Source organism: Mus caroli, unplaced genomic scaffold (assembly GCF_978045245.1).
Source record: "Mus caroli unplaced genomic scaffold, Mus_caroli_1 scaffold_9, whole genome shotgun sequence".
Taxonomy (NCBI): Eukaryota; Metazoa; Chordata; class Mammalia; order Rodentia; family Muridae; genus Mus; species Mus caroli.
In genome coordinates, this window is record NW_028227264.1 from 85,999,202 (window position 1) to 86,019,603 (window position 20,402).

The following is a 20,402-nucleotide window of genomic DNA, read 5'->3' on the forward strand; positions in this document are numbered from 1 at the left end:
TCCCAAGGTCAGGAACATCCCATCTTGATGGCTAACTGTCCTCTGCAGGAAGAAGCCTAAAGTGGAACTCATGGTGGGGCGCCTGTCTCATCAGAGGTGACAGATCCTCACCAGGTCCCTCTTTGGAGGAAGACCCCCTTGAAGGCAGAAGTCAACTGAGCAAACCCCACATTCCATGAGATACACTCCTCCCTTTTTATATAGGCACAGCAGAAACTAGGACACCACCAGCATCATCTCCACCCACCGTTTCCTCCTGAGCTGCTCACTGCCTCAGGGCCTGATGTCAGCCTCTGTCACAAGGGAGGCTGGGCTTTCATGACCCATGCACGGGATGGGGAGAACAGCAGTTCTGGATACCTGGTGAGGGCCCAGCTAGACAGAATTGTAAGTTCATTAATTACTATCAAGCGACCAGGATCAATTTCATAATCATAGGACCCACATCCTCCAAGGCTTCCTTGCACCTGGCTGTATCTTCACCCTGCTCTACTACTGTCCTTTGTTTCTTCAGTCCTCTGAGGTCACTGTGACTGTCCTAGATCTGTGTTTTGATATGGCCTCCCAGAGAGCAGCATGTGGGAGCTGTCCCATTCAGCCATGCTTGTCCTCCCTTGGATAGCCATATCACATTCTCAGAGGCATGGAGCTGTGCATCGAGCAAAATTTTGGAAGCTAGAAAGGTCTCACTCACAGCTGTTATTCCTGGTGGCAGAAGAGTACACCCATGCCAGCATTCTTTCACTAGACCTTCCAGCAGGTCTTTTAGAGGCTAAGGACAAAGGCTTGATATTTTGCCTGCATGCCTTGACTTAGGTATGATGACACCTAACATGGAAGTCACCATCTGTCTAGGCGCTTACTGAAGTTTCAGTATTTGCTATACTTAATTTCAGTTATATTAAAAAAATTGGAGACAGGAATGTGTCCAGACTCCCTTTGCAGCTTTTTAGACAGCCTTCTGGAAAAGGACAGAGGATTCCTAGTTCTGCTTCCTCAGGCCACCTTCATATTCTTTCCCAAGGGCATTCTTGGTGCAGTTTATCCAGTAGAGGACTTGTATCATGGGCCAGGTCAACTGCAGCCTCAATACTTCCTGCCTCTTGAATGTTCAACTATGGAGGCCAATAGGCTGGGGCCTGCACACAGAATATGGAGACATTATGGTTTAACTCTGGAAGGAATCCAAACTTGACTGATTCCCTACCCACTTCCCTCAAATCCAGGGGTTATGGGTCTCCATGCTGTCTCCTTAAGGTGCTAGGGCCAGAGGAAGCTTGCAGTTGCTCTGAACATCTTAGAAAAGATTGCATTAGGATGTGGGTCACCCTGCTGTGTATAATGTCTGAAATGTATTCCTCCTGCCCACCTGAAACTTTGTTCCCTTAGGCCACAGGGCCTGCTTCCCATCTGCCACTTCCTTGTGCATGGTGGCTGTGGATGGTCACTGGGCTCTCCACAGTTTGTATAAAAATGGTTAGAAATGTCATGAGGAAGTCCTGTGGTGGAGGTGCACCCCTTTAATTGCAGCACTTGGGAGGCAGATGCAGGTGGATCTCTGAGTTCCTGGCTAACCTGGTCTACTGAGGGAGTTCCAGTACAGTCAGGCCTCCACAGAGAAACCCTATCTTGAGACCACCCTGTCCCCAAGTGAGAAATGCCATGTGGAGATAAAGGCAGCCTATCTGAGTACCTCATCTCAGGCAGTGGGGTAGTTAATGTAAGTTCAACTACAGTTTGTGGCAGTTAGGTTTTGCCCATCCCCCAAAGTTCCCCCCACCAACCCCCTTTCTCCAAGGGGGCAGGTCTACCAGCCTCCCTTTCTTCTTCATGCTCTGCCCTGGGACATCCACTGCCTGTTGAGGACCAGTGTACAAAATACAAGTCTGTCATAAATGTGACAGACACTAAGACCAAAAGAAATGTGGGACACAAAAGGATTATGAGATTCACATTTCTAGATCCTTGACCATCTCTGAGGAGAAGGCAAGGCAGGAACTCAAACAGGGCAGGAACCAGGAGTCAGGAAGTGAAAGAAAGCCCAGAGAGGAGGGCTGCTGACAGGCTTGCTGACATGACTCTCTTGCTCAGGACATGCTGTCCAGTAGTGGCACATCCTGCAGTGGGATACCACACTCCCACAGCAGTCACTGACAAGGCCACTTCCGACATCTTTCCTGTAGGCAATGTGATGCAGGCATTCTCCCAATCATATTTCCCCCCATTCAGATTCCTTTGCTTTTGTTGTTGACATGCTGATGAGGACACTTATGTACCACACAAATGGAAAGAGCAGTGCTAGGGCCAGGTGAAATGTCACGAGAGTCAGGGGCTCAGGTAGACTGTAGTCTGTGGTCTTAAAGCCTCGGGTTCTCTGCAAAGTTTGGGAGGCACTGGTAATACCTTAGTGACTTGGAAAGAGGCAAGACACATGGCTAGTGGAAGACTCTAGTTTTGAGGGTAGATTTATGACTTACTTTTCTCCCGTCATGAGAAAATATTGAAGAAAAGCAACCTAAAGGATGGTTTGTCCTGGCTCAGAGGTGATGAAGATGATGATGATATAGTGGTGGGAAGAGCAGGGCGTTAGCAGAAAGAGCAACGGATTTCATTGTGACCATGGTCAGGAATCCCAGACTGCTGAGGTTTGGGAATCTAGTTGCTTTCTCAGTTTGATGCAGCTGGAAATGCAACCCGAGGAAAGGTTCCAGAAAACACTGAGTGTGAGCAATTAACTAATTTTGACAAAATCTCTCGAAAACACACACAGACACAGGCCTGTTTCTTTCCATCTAAGCACCTGTCACGGTACTCAATAAGGTTAATTTCTGGGAAGGCAAGGTGCCCATAAAGTGAAGCACTTATGTTCAGAAAGATCATTTCACATCAAGACAAATGTTGGCTAAAAAGTGGAGTTGGGAGGACACAGACCTGGGAAACTGCTAGAGGTGGTTTGCACATGGAGTGGCACTATTGGAGTTTGTCATTATTGGAGTACATGCGTCACTGTGTGGGTGTGCTTGGAGACTCTCCTTCCTTCCTTCCTGGAAGGCAGTTTTCTGTTTGCCTTTGGAACACGATGTAGAACACTCAGCACCTCAGTGCTATGCCTGTCTAGAGGCTGCCATGCTTCCCACCATAACAATTTGGATTAAAACTCACAACCATTGAGCCAGCCACAATAAAATAATGTACATGACTAGGCAGCAAAATATTGCCTGGGTCATGGTGTCTCTTCACAGCAATAGAAACTCTCACTGTGAGAGTTCAGGGGAAGTAAGAGTCATTGCATGCCAGGGGAAGAAACTGTTGAAGATGCAGGCTAGATTACAAGTAGAAGGCTGCTCTGTCGTTCTCTCCTTTGCAAGCATTTGAGGAAACCAGTAGGCCTGCCTCTATGTTGGGATCAGACTGGGCAGAGGAAGCATGGAGATGCCGCCTAAACCAAGAGAGAAGAAAACTAGAAAAGAGAAGCCAAAATCCAAGACCAAAGAAGCACCAGGAGGAATGGAAGAGGATGCTTCCTCCAAAGAGAAAACAGTTAAAAAAAAAAAGAGCCTTCTGAAGATGGCGTGGAGACCCGAAATCCAAGAAGTCCAAGAAGCAGGCAGAGACGCCTCAAGATGACACTGCTTCTAAATGCAAATCCTCCAAGAAGAAAAAGGAGCCCCTTGAGAAGGAAGCAGCCACTGCTAAAAACCATAGAGATAAAAAATGAACAGCCTTCTGAAGAAGAGGCAGAGGTCCCTAAACCCAAGAAGATGAAGAAAATGAAGGAAGCAAATGGAGACAGAGAGAAAAGTCCCAAGCTAAAGAATGGACTGTCCAATTACAAGCTGAACTCCAACTCCAGTGCAGCTCTTGGTAAAGGAAGCCCTTGATCCTGTGAAGGCTTGATGCCTCAGTGTAGAGGAATGCTAGGCCAGTGAGGTGGGAGTGGGTAGGTGGGTGGGGGAGCACCCCCATAGAAGCAGAGTAAGGATGGATGGCATGGGGGGTTTGCAGAGGTGAAACTGGGAAAGAGCATAACATTTGAATTGTAAAGAAATAAAATATACAATTAAAAAAATAAAAATAAAATAGGAAGAAAGAAAGTAGTAGCGATAACAGTGCACGGGCACGATGGGGCAGAAAGACAGCTGTAGTGGCCTGGCTGGACTAGAGAGCATATGGCTGCAGAGGTAGGACACAGCCTGCAGGGCTTGCTCCAGTAGTGCCTGCAGGGGGGCAGCCTTGGCCTCAGCCAGCAAAAGCACATGCACAGAGAGCAGAGCGAGCCCAGCAGATGGCCCTAGTCTGATGACATGGTAAGGCCACTGAGGGAGAGCAGGGGCAGATGTGAAAGCTGGGTAAGAAGTACTGCATGTACTGCTTGGCCAAGGTGAACCCACTGCGCTTCTGCTTCACAGAGTGCCAGGACATCAAGCTGTGCTCTGAGTGCTTAGTCTAGCCCAGCGCAGAGATCAGCTACCACCACTGCTACCAGGGCTACCATCTGATGGACAGTGGATGATTCACACTCTGGGGTTCTGAGGCCAAGGGCAGCTGGACACTGCAGTTCAGCTTCAGTAACTGGGCATGGCTGCGCATGTTGGTGCTTCATGGACTGCCCAGGAAGTGTTGGAGCACTCCGTTAGCATGTATACCCACGGGAAATTAGGCAATGTCTGCATCCCTGGCACCATATACAACCAGGTGACAGATCACACCAGCCCCCATTGGGGGTCCTCTCTAGCCTAGTCTTACCACACCTTTGTCCCCATTGGAAATCTCTGTTCCTAAGCAGCAGCAGCTGGGCTCCATGCCCCTGCGAGATGACTCTGAGATCGAGAATGACCAGGATGCTGAGATGCTCTGTAATGGGCAATCTGTGAACTGTTGGAGGAGGAGGGGGGGAAGGGGGGAAAGGGAGGAGGGGGGAAAGGAGGAGGGAGAGGAGGGGGGAGGAGGGGGGAGGAAGAGGAGGAGGAGGAAGAGACACAGTTAAACATGTTCATGTAGACACGAATGTTAGTTGCAATTCCAAAATGACAATTTTGGAGTTTTGGTGGCAACTATTGTTGCTACCCATAGGTTAGATAACCATGGGGTTTAATTGGATGTTCAGAACTGTCCACTAAAGGATACAGTGTCTTTCATTGATTATTCAGGGTGAACAGACAGAGATGGATGGATAGAAGTATGCAACTTCTTTTATCAGGTCCATCTAGTAGGAGAATACGCTAGGATGAAGCATTTTTGACCTGATAGGGAAGGATGGCCTGCCACAGGAGGAAGACAGGAAGAAAATATTCAGGCAGATAGTAGAAGCCATAAAGTACTGCCACAACCTTGACATTGTCAATCCTGACAAAAAACCTTTAGAATATACTCAAAGATTCAGAGGGTGATGTGAAGGTGATGGACCTGGCCCCTTAGTGCCATGGCGGTGTGGGGCCAAGTGCTTTTTTTCAACAGAGTTCACCTTAGGGAAGCCATATGATGGCAAGGGGGCAGATATGTGGAGTCTGGACATGCTACTCTATGTTATCCCCATGATATGTGAACTAAATACCCAAATTGTGACCTATCTAGATTCTAATATAGACATGCTCTGAGGCATGTGGTTTAATGCCAACGAGATCCTGGGATCCCTGAAAAAGAATAAATATGGCAAAATAAAATAGACATATTGGAAAAAAAGGGGGTGGACCAAGGCATTGTGATTATAAAAAGAATAGATACATGAGAACATTGAGCACTGATCTACAACCTGAACATAGCCTGTGGATCCATTCCCTATGCCACCTCCATCACCAACATATCCCTTTAACTCTGCTCTTCCAGCAAAGAGAAAGGTCACTGATCCCATCTTTGGCTTCCTCCACATCTGGCTCTCAGGAGAGCATGGACTGTTGTCGTGATACTATCAGGGCACATGTGACAAGAAATACTTCCTTTCCTGCCATTGCTTTACATTGTTCCAAGAAGAAGGGCCCAGATAGTGCCTGGGCAGTCCATTCAAGAAATGAGGTGCTGCCCCATGTGTCTGCAGCAGCATTTGGAAGAGGCAATGTCCCTGTCACCTGAGCAAGACATGGGTAAGAAAACTTATCATTCTGTCAGGGGCAAGAAAACTATTCACTCCTTCAGAAAAGATTGTGTGCTTCAAGAGACTGAGCATGAGTATCAGGCTGGCCTCACAAGACTCTGTTACTTCTAGTGTTCTCTAAAGGAAAAAATCCACTATATATAATCAATGAAATTGGGTCCTCTCAACGATGCAGGGTACAGAACCCAGTGAAAGAGTAAACAAGCATGGGGGGGGGGTGCATCACAACCTTGACCTTGTTCACCATAACATCCTAACCTCAGCAGCCTCTTCCAGGTTCGAGAGAAACATCTAAGCAGGTCCATCTAGTTTCAGAGTGTGTGCTAGGAGGAAACATGTTTGACCCAATAATAAAGGATGGCCTGCTGCAGGAGGAAGATGCAAAGAAAATATTCAAGCATATAGTACCAGCCATAAAGTACTGCCACAACCTTGACAATGTCGATCTTGACATTAAAACCTTTTAATATATTCATAAATTCATAGGGAGATGTCAAGTGGATAGACATGGCCCCTTACTGCCATGGCAGTGTAGGATCAAGTGATTTTTTCACCAGAGCTCATCTTAGGGAAGCCATATGATAGCAAGGGTGCAGATATCTGGAATCTGGACATGCAACTCTATCTTATCACCATAAAAGAAACAGAAGAAAAAGATTGTCACGGGACCTATGTCATTCTAACTCATCTCACTGGGAAATTTGAAAACCTAATTCACCAGACTTCACAGTTCTGCAGAGATGAGTTCCTCCACCTAATAAAGTGAGAGACATTCATGGGTTATGATATGTGAGCTATATTCCTGTCTTAGTTAGGGTTTAACTGCTGTGAACAGACACCATGACCATGGCAAGTCTTATAAAAAACAACATTTAATTGGGTCTGGCTTACAGGTTTAGAGGTTCAGTCCATTATCATCAAGGTGTGTGCATGGCAGTATCTAGGTAGGCATTGTGCAGGAGGAGCTGAGAGTTCTGTCTTCATCCAAAGGCTGCTAGTGGAAGACTGACTTCCAGGCAACTAGGGTGAGGAACTTATACCCACACTCACAGTGACACACCCATTCCAACCAGGTCACACCTATTCCAACAAGGCCATACCTTCAGATGGTGCCACTCCCTGGTCCAAGGATATAAAAACCATCACATTCCACTCCCTGGTCCCCATAGATTTGTTAAAAAACATGAGTCTATGGGGGCTATACTTAAACATAGCATAATGCAAAATGCATTTAGTCCAACTTTCAAAGTCCTCAGTCTATAGCAGTCTCAACCATGTTAAAAGTCCAAAGTTCAAGATCTCTTCTGAGATTCCTTCATTGAGTTAACTTAATTAACTGTAATCCCCAAAGCAAGGCAGGAAACCAGCTGGCCAAACTCCAAACTCTGCATCTCCATGGCTGTTGTCAAAGCTGTCTTCAGATCTCCACTCCTTTTTCATCTTTGTTGACCACAACAAACTGCTTTCTCCTGGGCTGGTTCTACTCACTGTTAGCAGCTTTTCTCAGCATGTATCCCATGGCTCTGGCATCTTTAACATCTTTGAGTCTCCAAGGCAATTTCAATGTTACAGCTTCTTGTTTCAGTGTCTGGGAATCCACTCGATCTTTTGGACTCCTCCTAAGGGCTGGCATCACTTTTCCAGTTCTGCCCTCTGTAGCACTCTAAGCTCAGGTCCACTCCACTATGGCTGCAGTTCTTGGTGATCACTCCATGGTACTGACATCTCCAATACACTGGGGTGTTCCAGTCCAACTAGGCTTCCCCACTAGCCTCTCATAGGCTCTCTTCAGGGTGCCAAGCCTCAAATCCTTTGCATGACCCCTTCAATCCTGGGCCATCGCCTACAGCTGAGGCTTCACCTTCTCCAATGGCCTTCCCTGGCCTCTCACAGTGCTAAGCCTCAACTTCTCTCCATGATCCCTTCATTCCTTCACAAGCAGTATCACCTGAGTGACTCTTACACATTACCAAGTCCAACCAAAGCATGAGGTACAACCTTGGGTATCTTTGGAACACAACTTCTTTGTGCTCCCAGAAAACAGTTTCCAGAAGATTTCACCTCAGTGATGCTGGTCTCTTCTTAATCATGGCTAATTCCTTAGCTCCAGCTAACCAGCATCAATTTTCCCAGTAGTTCCTTCCATTCTTAACTCTAGAGCCAGAGCCACATGGCTGAAGCTGCCGAGTTCTGCTGCTTACAGCAACTAGAATATGATCCCCTTGTACTATTTATTACATTATTATTAGCTTTATGTTTTCTAAATCCTTCACTGCCTAAGCTTGGCTATCCTGGTTCTTGCTCTGTAGATTGACCTTGAATGCAGAGCTCAGCATGCTTGTCTCATGGGATTAAGGGTGTGTACCACCAAGCCTGGATCTAATTAAGCTGGGTAGAATCTTGCCCCAAGGTCCCACTCCCTTAATCTGTTATCTCCTAGAACACAAGATTTTGCTCCATTTCACTTCCTGGTACTCCTTTAATGCTCAAACCATATATTTTATATTTTGCCTTTCTAAGCTTGCTATGCTTGTTCAAACTTCTCTTTGTGAGACTTAACTAGAGAACAAAGTCTCTGCTGGGCTTTTTTGAAACTTCCTTTGTCAATGCAATTAATGCAAGTCTCTTCACCTTAGCCTCAGGCAGACTTTTCTGACAAGGGTAAAAAGTAGCCACACCAAAATACCACAAAAACAGTCTTTATGGCACATACTGAAATTCTTCTCCTTTGAAATCTCCTGGGCCAGGTCAACACAGCTCAAATTACGCCCAGCAACAAAGTCTTCCATATTCCTACTAGGATGACCCATTAAGTCCCATTTAAAGCATTCCACTGAGTTCCAAATCGAAAGTCCAAAAATCCACATTCTTTCTTTCAAATAAAAGCATGGTCAGGCCTATCACAGCAATACCCCACTCCCAGTACCAATTTGTCTTAGTGAGGGTTTCTATCCCTGCACAAACATCATGACCAAGAAGAAGTTGGGGAGGAAAGGGTTTATTCAGCTTACAATTCCATACTACTGTTTATCACCAAGGAAGTCAGGACAATAAGTAAAACAGGTCAGGAAGTAGGAGCTGATGCAGAGGCCATGGAGGGATGTTTTACAGGTTGCTTCCCCTGGCTTGCTCAGCCTGCTCTCATTTAGAACAAAGAATACCAGCCCAAAGATGGTCCCTCCCACAAGGGGTTTTCCCCTTGATAACTAATTGAGAAAATGCCTTACAGCTGGATCTCATAGAGGCATTTCCTCAACTGAATCTCCTTTTTCTGTGATAATTCCAGCTGTGTCAAGTTGACACAAAACTAGCCAGTACAATACCCCAAAGTACACCTATCCTGATTCTAACATTATAGACATGCTCTGAGGCATGGGGTTTAATGCCAACAAGATATTGTAACAACTGAAAAAATAAATACGGCATAATAATGGGGCCATATTTGATTATAAAAGAACAGATACAGAATGCACTTGGTCATGGATCTACGATTTCAACTAAGCCTGTGGTTTCATTCCCTATGCCACCTCCATCACCAACATGTCCATTTAACTCCTCTCTTCCAACAAAGAGAAAGGTCACTGATCCCATCTTTGGCTTCCACCACAAGTGACTCTCAGGAGAGCATGGACTGTTATCCTGATACTATCAGGACACAAGTGACAAGAAATGCTTCCTTTCGTGCCATTGCTTTACATTGTTCCAAGAAGAAAGGCCCAGATGGTGGGCGTGCAGTCCATTCCAGAAATGAGGTGCTGCCCCATGTCTGAAGCAGTATTTTGGGCAAGACTTGGGCAAGAAAATTTATCACTCCCTCAGAGAAGATTGTGTGCTTCAAGAGAGTGAGCAGGAGAATTGTGGCTGGCCTCTAAAGACTCTGTTGCTTCTACAGTTCTCTGAAGGCAAAAATCCAATATATATCTTCCACAAAGGGGGTAATCTGAAAGAGGCAGGGTGCAGAACCCAGTGAAAGAGTAAACAAACAGGGGAGGGTGCATCACAACCTTGACCTTGTTCACTACATGATCCTAATATCTGGAGCTGATTCTAGCTTGTAGAGTAACATCCAATCAGGTCTCTCTAGTTGTGTAGGGTGCACCAGGAGGAAAAATGTTTGACCTGATAATAAAGGATGGCCTGCCGCAGGAGGGAGATGCAAAGAAAATATTCTGGCCGATAGTAGCAGTTATGAAATGCTGCCACACCCTGACCATTGTCGATCCTGACATTAAAACCTTTTAATATACTCTTGGATTGATAGAGTGATGTCAAGTTGATAGACCTGGCCCCTTACTGGCAGGGCAGTGTAGGACCAAGTGTTTTTTCTCACCACAGCTCAACTTAGGGGGGCCATATTAGGGCAATGGTGCAGATATCTGGAGTCTGGACATGTTACTCTATGTTATCAGCATAAAACAGACAGAAGAAAAGATGGTCAAGGGGACCTATGACATTCTAACTCACCTGTCTGCGCTTCTTGAAAACCTAATTCACCAGATCCTCACAGTTTTCCAGAGATAAGGTCCTCCACTAAGCACAGTGAAAGACATCCATGGGGTGTGATATATGTACTATATACCCAAAAGGAGACCTATCCACATACTAACATTATAGACATGCTATGAGGCATGTGGTTTAATGCCAAGCAGAAATTGGAATACCTGATAAAGAATATATATGGCAAAATAATGGGCCCATATTTGATTATAAAAGAACAGATATACAATGCTCTTGGTCATGGATCTATGATTTCAACTAAGCCTGTGATTTCATCTCCTATGCCACCTCCATCACCAACATGTCCATTTAACTCTGCTCTTCCCTAGAGAAAGTATCCAAGGAGCTACAGAGATCTGCAACCCTGTAGGTGCAACACCATTATGAACTAAACAGTACCCTGGAGCTCTTGATTCTAGCTGCATATGTATCAAAAGATGGCCTAGTCTGCCATCACTAGAAAGAGAGGCCCATTGGACATGCAAACTTTATATGCCCCAGTACAGGGGAACGCCAGGGCCAAAAAATCGGAATGGGTGGGTAGGGAAGTAGGGGGGAGGGTATGGGGGACTTTTGGGATAGCATTGGAAATGTAATTGAGGAAAATACATAATAAAAAAATATTTTAAAAAAAACCCACTCTGCTCTTCCAGCAAAGAGAAAGGTCACTGATCCCATCTTTGGCTTCCTCCACATCTGGCTCTCAGGAGAGCATGGACTGTTGTCATAATATTATCAGGACACAAGTGACAAGAAATACTTCCTTTCCTGCCGTTGCTTTACATTGTTCCAAGAAGAAGGGCCCAGAAAGTGCCTGGGCAGTTAATTCCAGAAATTAGGTGCTGACCCATGTGTCTACAGCAGCATTTTGGAGGAGGCAATGTCCCTACCACCTGAGCAAGACATGGGCAAGAAAACTTATCATTCTGTCAGGGGCAAGAAAACTTATCACTCCTTCAGAAAAGATTGTGTGCTTCAAGAGAGTGAGCATGAGTATCAGACTGGCCTCACAAGACTCTGTTACTTCTTGTGTTCTCTAAAGGAAAAAATCCACTATATATAATCAATGAAATTGGGTCCTCTCAAAGATGCAGGATGCAGAACCCAGCAAAAGAGTAAACAAGCATGGGAGGGTGCATCACAGCCTTGACCTTGTTCACTACACCATCCTAAACTCAGCAGCCTCTTCCAGATAACATCCAAGCAGGTCCATCTAGTTTCAGGGTGGCCACTAGGAAGAAAGATGCTTGCCCTGTTAATGAACGATGGCCTGCTGTCACAGGAGGAAAATGCACAGAAAATATTCAGGGAGATAGTAGCAGCCATAAAGTACTGCCACACCCTTGACATTGTCGATCCTGACATAAAACCTTAGAATATAGTCAGAGATGCAGAGGGTGATGTGAAGGTGATAGACCTTGCCCCTTACTACCATGTCAGTGTAGGTCAAGTGTTTTTTTTTTTTTCCCCAGAACTCACACTTGGAAAACATATGATGACAAGTGGGCAGATATGTAGAGTCTGGACATGATACTCTCTCTTATCAACATGAAAGAGACAGAAGAAAATGAATGTCACTGGGACCTATGACATTCTAATTCACATTTCTGGGCAACTTGAAAACCTCATTCACCAGGTCGTCCGTAACAGTTTACCAGAGATGAGGTCCTCCACTGAAGTCATTGAGAAACATCCATGGGTCAGGATATGTGAATTTTAGACACAAACTGTGAACTATCTAGATTCTAAAATTATACACATGCTCTGTAGCATGGAGTTTAATGCGAATGAGATACTGGAATTCCTGAGAAAGAATAAATATGGCAAAATAAAGGGGACATATATGAAAGAAAGGGGCCCAAAAGAAATTTGATAATAAAAGTATAGATACACAAAGTAATTGAGCATAGATCTAAAACTTGAGCAAAGCATGTGGTTTCAATCCCTATGACATATCCATCACCAAAATATCCCTTTAAATCTACTCCTCCACAAAAGAGAAAGGTCACTGATCCCATCTTTGGCTTCCTCCATATCTGACACTCAGGAGAGCATGGACAGTGGCCCTGATAGTATCAGGACACAAGTGACAAGAAATACTTCCTTTCCTGCCGTTGATTTACATTGGTCCAAGAAGGAGGGCCGAGATAGTGCCTGTGAAGTCCATTCAAGAAATGTGTTGCTGCCACATGTGTCTGCAGCAGCATTTTGGAAGAGGAATGTCCCTGCCACCTTAGCAAGACTTGGGCAAGAAAACTTATCACTCCCTCCAAGAAGATTGCATGCTTCAAGGGAGTTAGCTGGAGAATTGGGGCTGGCCTCTAAAGCCTCTGTTGCTTCTAGAGTTTTCTGAAGGCAAAAACCCACTATACATCTTTCATGAAAGTGGGTTCTCTAAGTGAGGCAGCGTGCAGAACCCAGTGAAAGAGTAAACAAAAAGGGGAGGGTGCATCACAACCTTGATCTTGTTCCCTACACCATCCTAACCTCAGCAGCCTCTTCCAGGTTCTAGAGTAACATCCAAGCAGGTCCATCTAGTTGCAGAGTGTAAGCTAGGAGGAAACATGTTTGACCAAATAATAAAGGATGGCCTGCTGCAGAAGGAAGATGCAAAGAATATATTCAAGCATATAGTACCAGCCAAAAAGTACTGCCACAACCTTGATATTGTGGATCTTGACCTTAAAACATTTTAATATGTTCATAAATTCATAGGGAGATGTCTAGTGGATAGACATGGCCCCTTACTGCCATGGCAGTGTAGGATCAAGTGATTTTTTCACCAGAGCTCATCTTAGGGAAGCCATATGATGGCAAGGGTGCAGATATCTGGAATCTGGACATGCAACTCTATCTTATCACCATAAAAGAAACAGAAGAAAAAAGATTGTCACGGACCTATGTCATTCTAACTCATCTCCCTAGGAAATGGGAAAACCTAATTCACCAGACCTCACAGTTCTGCAGAGATGAGGTCCTCCATTCAATACAGGGAGAGACATTCATGGGTTATGATATGTGAACTATATACCCAAAAGTAGACCTATCCTGATTCTAACATTATAGACATGCTCTGAAGCATGGGGTTTAATGCCAATAAGATATTGTAACACCTGAAAAAATAAATATGGCATAATAATGGGGCCATATTTGATTATAAAAGAACAGATAAACAATGCACTTGGTCATGGATCTATGATTTCAACTAAGCCTGTGGTTTCATTTTCTATGCCACCTCCATCACCAACATGTCCATTTAACTCTGCTCTTCCAACAAAGAGAAAGGTCACTGATCCCATCTTTTGCTTCCACCACATGTGACTCTCAGGAGAGCATGGACTGTTATCCTGATACTATCAGGACACAAGTGACAAGAAATGCTTCCCTTCGTGCCATTGCTTTACATTGTTCCAAGAAGAAAGGCCCAGATAGTGGGTGTGCAGTCCATTCCAGAAATGAGGTGCTGCCCCATGTCTGAAGCAGCATTTTTGGCAAGAAAATTTATCACTCCCTCAGAGAAGATTGTGTGCTTCAAGAGAGTGAGCAGGAGAATTGTGGCTGACCTCTAAAGACTCTGTTGCTTCTACAGTTCTCTGAAGGCAAAAATCCACTATATATCTTCCATGAAAGGGGGTAATCTGAAAGAGGCAGGGTGCAGAACCCAGTGAAAGAGTAAACAAACAGGGGAGGGTGCATCACAACCTTGACCTTGTTCACTACATGATCCTAATATCTGGAGCTGATTCTAGCTTGTAGAGTAACATCTAATCAGGTCTCTCTAGTTGTGTAGGGTGCACCAGGAGGAAAAATGTTTGACCTGATGATAAAGGATGGCCTGCCGCAGGAGGGAGATGCAAAGAAAATATTCTGGCCGATAGTAGCAGTTATGAAATACTGCCACACCCATGCCATTGTCGATCCTGACATTAAAACCTTTTAATATACTCTTGGATTGATAGAGTGATGTCAAGTTGATAGACCTGGCCCCTTACTGGCAGGGCAGTGTAGGACCAAGTGTTTTTTCTCACCACAGCTCAACTTAGGGGGGCCATATGATAGCAATGGTGCAGATATCTGGAGTCTGGACATGTTACTCTATATTATCAGCATAAAACAGACAGAAGAAAAGATGGTCAAGGGGACCTATGACATTCTAACTCACCTGTCTGCGCTTCTTCAAAACCTAATTCACCAGATCCTCACAGTTTTCCAGAGATGAGGTCCTCCACTGAGGACAGTGAGAGACATCTATGGGGTGTGATATATATACTATATACCCAAAAGGAGAACTAACCAGATACTAACATTATTGACATGCTATGAGGCATGTGGTTTAATGCCAAGCAGATATTGGAATACATGATAAAGAATATATATGGCAAAATAATGGGCCCATATTTGATTATAAAAGAACAGATATACAATGCACTTGGTCATGGATCTATGATTTCAACTAAGCCTGTGATTTCATTCCCTATGCCACCTCCATCACCAACATGTCCATTTAACTCTGCTCTTCCCTAGAGAAAGTATCCAAGGAGCTACAGAGATCTGCAACCCTGTAGGTGCAACACCATTATGAACTAAACAGTACCCTGGAGCTCTTGATTCTAGCTGCATATGTATCAAAAGATGGCCTAGTCTGCCATCACTAGAAAGAGAGGCCCATTGGACATGCAAACTTTATATGCCCCAGTACAGGGGAACGCCAGGGCCAAAAAATCGGAATGGGTGGGTAGGGAAGTAGGGGGGAGGGTATGGGGGACTTTTGGGATAGCATTGGAAATGTAATTGAGGAAAATACGTAATAAAAAATATTTTACAGAAGCTTTGCAGTTTCATGAGGTCCCACTTGTCAATTCTCGATCTTACAGCACAAGCCATTACTGTTCTATTCAGGAATTTTTCCCCTGTGCCCATATCTTCAAGGCTTTTCCCCACTTTCTCCTCTATAAGTTTTAGTGTCTCTGGTTTTATGTGAAGTTCCTTGATCCACTTAGACTTGACCTTAGTACAAGGAGATAGGAATGGATCGATTCGCATTCTTCTACATGTTAACAACCAGTTGTGCCAGCACCATTTGTTGAAAATGCTGTCTTTCTTCCACTGGATGTTTTTAGCTCCCTTGTCGAAGATCAAGTGACCGTAGGTGTGTGGGTTCATTTCTGGGTCTTCAATTCTATTCCATTGGTCTATTTGTCTGTCACTATACCAGTACCATGCAGTTTTTATCACAATTGCTCTGTAGTAGAGCTTTAGGTCCGGCATGGTGATTCCACCAGAGGTTCTTTTATCCTTGAGAAGAGTTTTTGCTATCCTAGGTTTTTTGTTATTCCAGATGAATTTGCAGATTGCACTTTCTAATTCATTGAAGAATTGAGTTGGAATTTTGATGGGGATTGCATTGAATCTGTAGATTGCTTTTGGCAAGATAGCCATTTTTACAATGTTGATCCTGCCAATCCATGAGCATGGGAGATCTTTCCATCTTCTGAGATCTTCTATAATTTCTTTCTTCAGAGACTTGAAGTTTTTATTATACAGATCTTTCACTTCCTTAGTTAGAGTCACGCCAAGATATTTTATATTATTTGTGACTATTGAGAAGGGTGTTGTTTCCCTAATTTCTTTCTCAGCCTGTTTATTCTTTGTGTAGAGAAAGGCCATTGATTTGTTTGAGTTAATTTTATATCCAGCTACTTCACCGAAGCTGTTTATCAGGCTTAGGAGTTCTCTGGTGGAATTTTTAGGGTCACTTATATATACTATCATATCATCTGCAAAAAGTGATATTTTGACTTCATCTTTTCCAATTTGTATCCCTTTGATCTCCTTTTGTTGTCGAATTGCTCTGGCTAGGACTTCAAGTACAATGTTGAATAGGTATGGAGAAAGTGGACAGCCTTGTCTAGTCCCTGATTTTAGAGGGATTGCTTCAAGCTTCTCACCATTTACTTTGATGTTGGCTACTGGTTTGCTGTAGATTGCTTTTATCATGTTTATGTATGGGCCTTGAATTCCTGATCTTTCCAAGACTTTTATCATGAATGGGTGTTGGATCTTGTCAAATGCTTTTTCCGCATCTAACGAGATGACCATGTGGTTTTTGTCTTTGAGTTTGTTTATATACTGGATTACGTTGATGGATTTCCGTATATTGAACCATGCCTGCATCCCTGGGATGAAACCTACTTGGTCAGGATGGATGATTGTTTTGATGTGTTCTTGGATTCGGTTAGCAAGAACTTTATTGAGGATTTTTGCATCAATATTCATAAGGGATATTGGTCTGAAGTTTTCTATCTTTGTTGGGTCTTTTTGTGGTTTAGGTATCAGAGTAATTGTGGCTTCATAGAATGAGTTGGGTAGAGTACCTTCTGTTTCTATTTTGTGGAATAGTTTGTGAAGAACTGGGATTAGATCTTCTTTGAAGGTCTGATAGAACTCTGCACTAAACCCATCTGGTCCTGGGCTTTTTTTAGTTGGGAGACTATTAATGACTGCTTCTATTTCTTTGGGGGATATAGGGCTGTTTAGATCATTAACCTGATCTTGATTCAACTTTGGTACCTGGTATCTGTCTAGGAACTTCTCCATTTCATCCAGGTTCTCCAGTTTTGTTGAGTATAGCCTTTGGTAGAAGGATCTGATGGTGTTTTGGATGTCTTCAGGATCTGTTGTTATGTCTCCTTTTTCATTTCTGATTTTGTTAATTAGGATGCTTTCCCTGTGCCCTCCAGTGAGTCTGGCTAAGGGTTTATCTATCTTTTTGATTTTCTCAAAGAACCAGCTCCTTGATTGGTTGATTCTTTGAATAGTTCTTCTTGTTTCCACTTGATTGATTTCGCCCCTGAGTTTGATTACTTCCTGCTGTCTACTCCTCTTGGGTGAATTTGCTTCCTTTTGTTCTAGTGCTTTTAGGTGTGTTGTCAAGCAGCTAATGTGTGCTCTCTCTAGTTTCCTTTTGGAGGCAAACAAGACATTGCCAACAAGATATTGTAACACCTGAAAAAATAAATATGGCATAATAATGGGGCCATATTTGATTATAAAAGAACAGATACACAATGCACTTGGTCATGGATCTACGATTTCAACTAAGCCTGTGGTTTCATTACCTATACCACCTCCATCACCAACATGTCCATTTAATTCTGCTCTTCCAACAAAGAGAAAGGTCACTGATCCCATCTTTGGTTTCCACCACATGTGACTCTCAGGAGAGCATGGACTGTTATCCTGATACTATCAGGACACAAGTGACAAGAAATTCTTCCTTTCGTGCCATTGCTTTACATTGTTCCAAGAAGAAAGGCCTAGATAGTGGGCGTGCAGTCCATTCCAGAAATGTGGTGCTACCCCATGTCTGAAGCAGCATTTTGGGCAAGACTTGGGCAAGAAAATTTATCACTCCCTCAGAGAAGATTGTGTGCTTCAAGAGAGTGAGCAGGAGAATTGTGGCTGGCCTCTAAAGACTCTGTTGCTTCTATAGTTCTCTGAAGGCAAAAATCCACTATATATCTTCCTTGAAAGGGGGTAATCTGAAAGAGGCAGGGTGCAGAACCCAGTAAAAGAGTAAACAAACAGGGGAGGGTGCATCACAAACCTCACCTTGTTCACTACATGATCCTAATATCAGGAGCTGATTCTAGCTTGTAGAGTAACATCCAATCAGGTCTCTCTAGTTGTGTAGGGTGCACCAGGAGGAAAAATGTTTGACCTGATAATAAAGGATGGCCTGCCGCAGGAGGGAGATGCAAAGAAAATATTCTGGCCCATAGTAGCAGTTATGAAATACTGCCACACCCATGCCATTGTCGATCCTGACATTAAAACCTTTTAATATACACTTGGATTGATAGAGTGATGTCAAGTTGATAGACCTGGCCCCTTACTGCCAGGGCAGTGTAGGACCAAGTGTTTTTTCTTACCACAGCTCACCTTAGGGGAGCCATATGATGGCAATGGTGCAGATATCTGGAGTTTGGACATGTTACTCTATGTTATCAGCATAAAAAAGACAGAAGAAAGGATGGTCAAGGGGACCTATGACATTCTAACTCACCTGTCTGCGCTTCTTGAAAACCTAATTCACCAGATCCTCACAGTTTTCCAGAGATGACGTCCTCCACTGAGGACAGTGAGAGACATCCATTGGGTATGATATATGTACTATATACCCAAAAGGAGACCTATCCAGATACTAACATTATAGACATGCTATGAGGCATGTGGTTTAATGCCAAGCAGATATTGGAATACCTGAAAAAGAATATATATGGCAAATTAATGGGCCCATATTTGATTATAAAAGAACAGATATACAATGCTCTTGGTCATGGATCTATGATTTCAACTAAGCCTGTGATTTCATTCCCTATGCCACCTCCATCACCAACACATTATTTAACTTATCCAAGGAGCTAAAGAGATCTGCAACCCTGTAGGGGCAACAACATTATGAACTAACCAGTACCCCGGAGCTCTTGACTCTAGCTGCATATGTATCAAAAGATGGCCTAGTCCGCCATCACTAGAAAGAGAGGCCCATTGGACATGCAAACTTTATATGCCCCAGTACAGGGGAACGCCAGGGCCAAAAAATCGGAATGGGTGGGTAGGGAAGTAGGGGGGAGGCTATGGGGGACTTTTGGGATAGCATTGGAAATGTAATTGAGGAAAATACGTAATAAAAAAATATTTAAAAAAAAAAACCAACTCTGCTCTTCCAGCAAAGAGAAAGGTCACTGATCCCATCTTTGGCTTCCTCCACATCTGGCTCTCAGGAGAGCATGGACTGTTGTCATGATATTATCAGGGCACAAGTGACAAGAAATACTTCCTTTCCTGCCATTGCTAAGAACGAGGGCCCAGATAGTGCCTGGGCAGTTAATTCCAGAAATGAGGTGCTGCCCCATGTGTCTGCAGCAGCATTTTGGAAGAGGCAATGTACCTGCCACCTGAGCAAGACATGGGCAAGAAAACTTATCATTCTGTCAGGGGCAAGAAAACTTATCACTCCTTCAGAAAAGATTGTGTGCTTCAAGAGAGTGAGCATGAGTATCAGGCTGGCCTCACAAGACTCTGTTACTTCTAGTGTTCTCTAAAGGAAAAAATCCACTATATAATCAATGAAATTGGGTCCTCTCAAAGATGCAGGATGCAGAACCCAGCAAAAGAGTAAACAAGCATGGGAGGGTGCATCACAGCCTTGACCTTGTTCACTACACCATCCTAAACTCAGCAGCCTCTTCCAGATAACATCCAAGCAGGTCCATCTAGTTTCAGGGTGGCCACTAGGAAGAAAGATGCTTGCCCTGTTAATGAACGATGGCCTGCTTTCACAGGAGGAAGATGCACAGAAAATATTCAGGGAGATAGTAGCAGCCATAAAGTACTGCCACACCCTTGACATTGTCGATCCTGACATAAAACCTTAGAATATAGTCAGAGATGCAGTGGGTGATGTGAAGGTGATAGACCTTGCACCTTACTACCATGTCAGTGTAGGTCAAGTGTTTTTCTTTTTCCCCAGAACTCACACTGAGGAAGCCATATGATTACAAGTGGGCAGATATGTAGAGTCTGGACATGATACTCTCTCTTATCAACATGAAAGAGACAGAAGAAAACGATTGTCACTGGGACCTATGACATTCTAATTCACATTTCTGGGCAACTTGAAAACCTCATTCACCAGGTCGTCCGTCACAGTTTACCAGAGATGAGGTCCTCCACTGAAGTCATTGAGAAACATCCATGGGTCATGATATGTGAATTTTAGACACAAACTGTGATCTATTTAGATTCTAAC

At 43.9% G+C, this 20,402-nt stretch overlaps 1 pseudogene; it reads left to right on the plus strand.

Moving 5' to 3' along the window:
• Positions 1 to 3,492: 3,492 nt before the first annotated feature.
• The window catches only part of LOC110302723 (nucleolar RNA helicase 2-like), an 84,568-nt pseudogene continuing 67,658 nt past the window's right edge, over positions 3,493 to 20,402 (plus strand).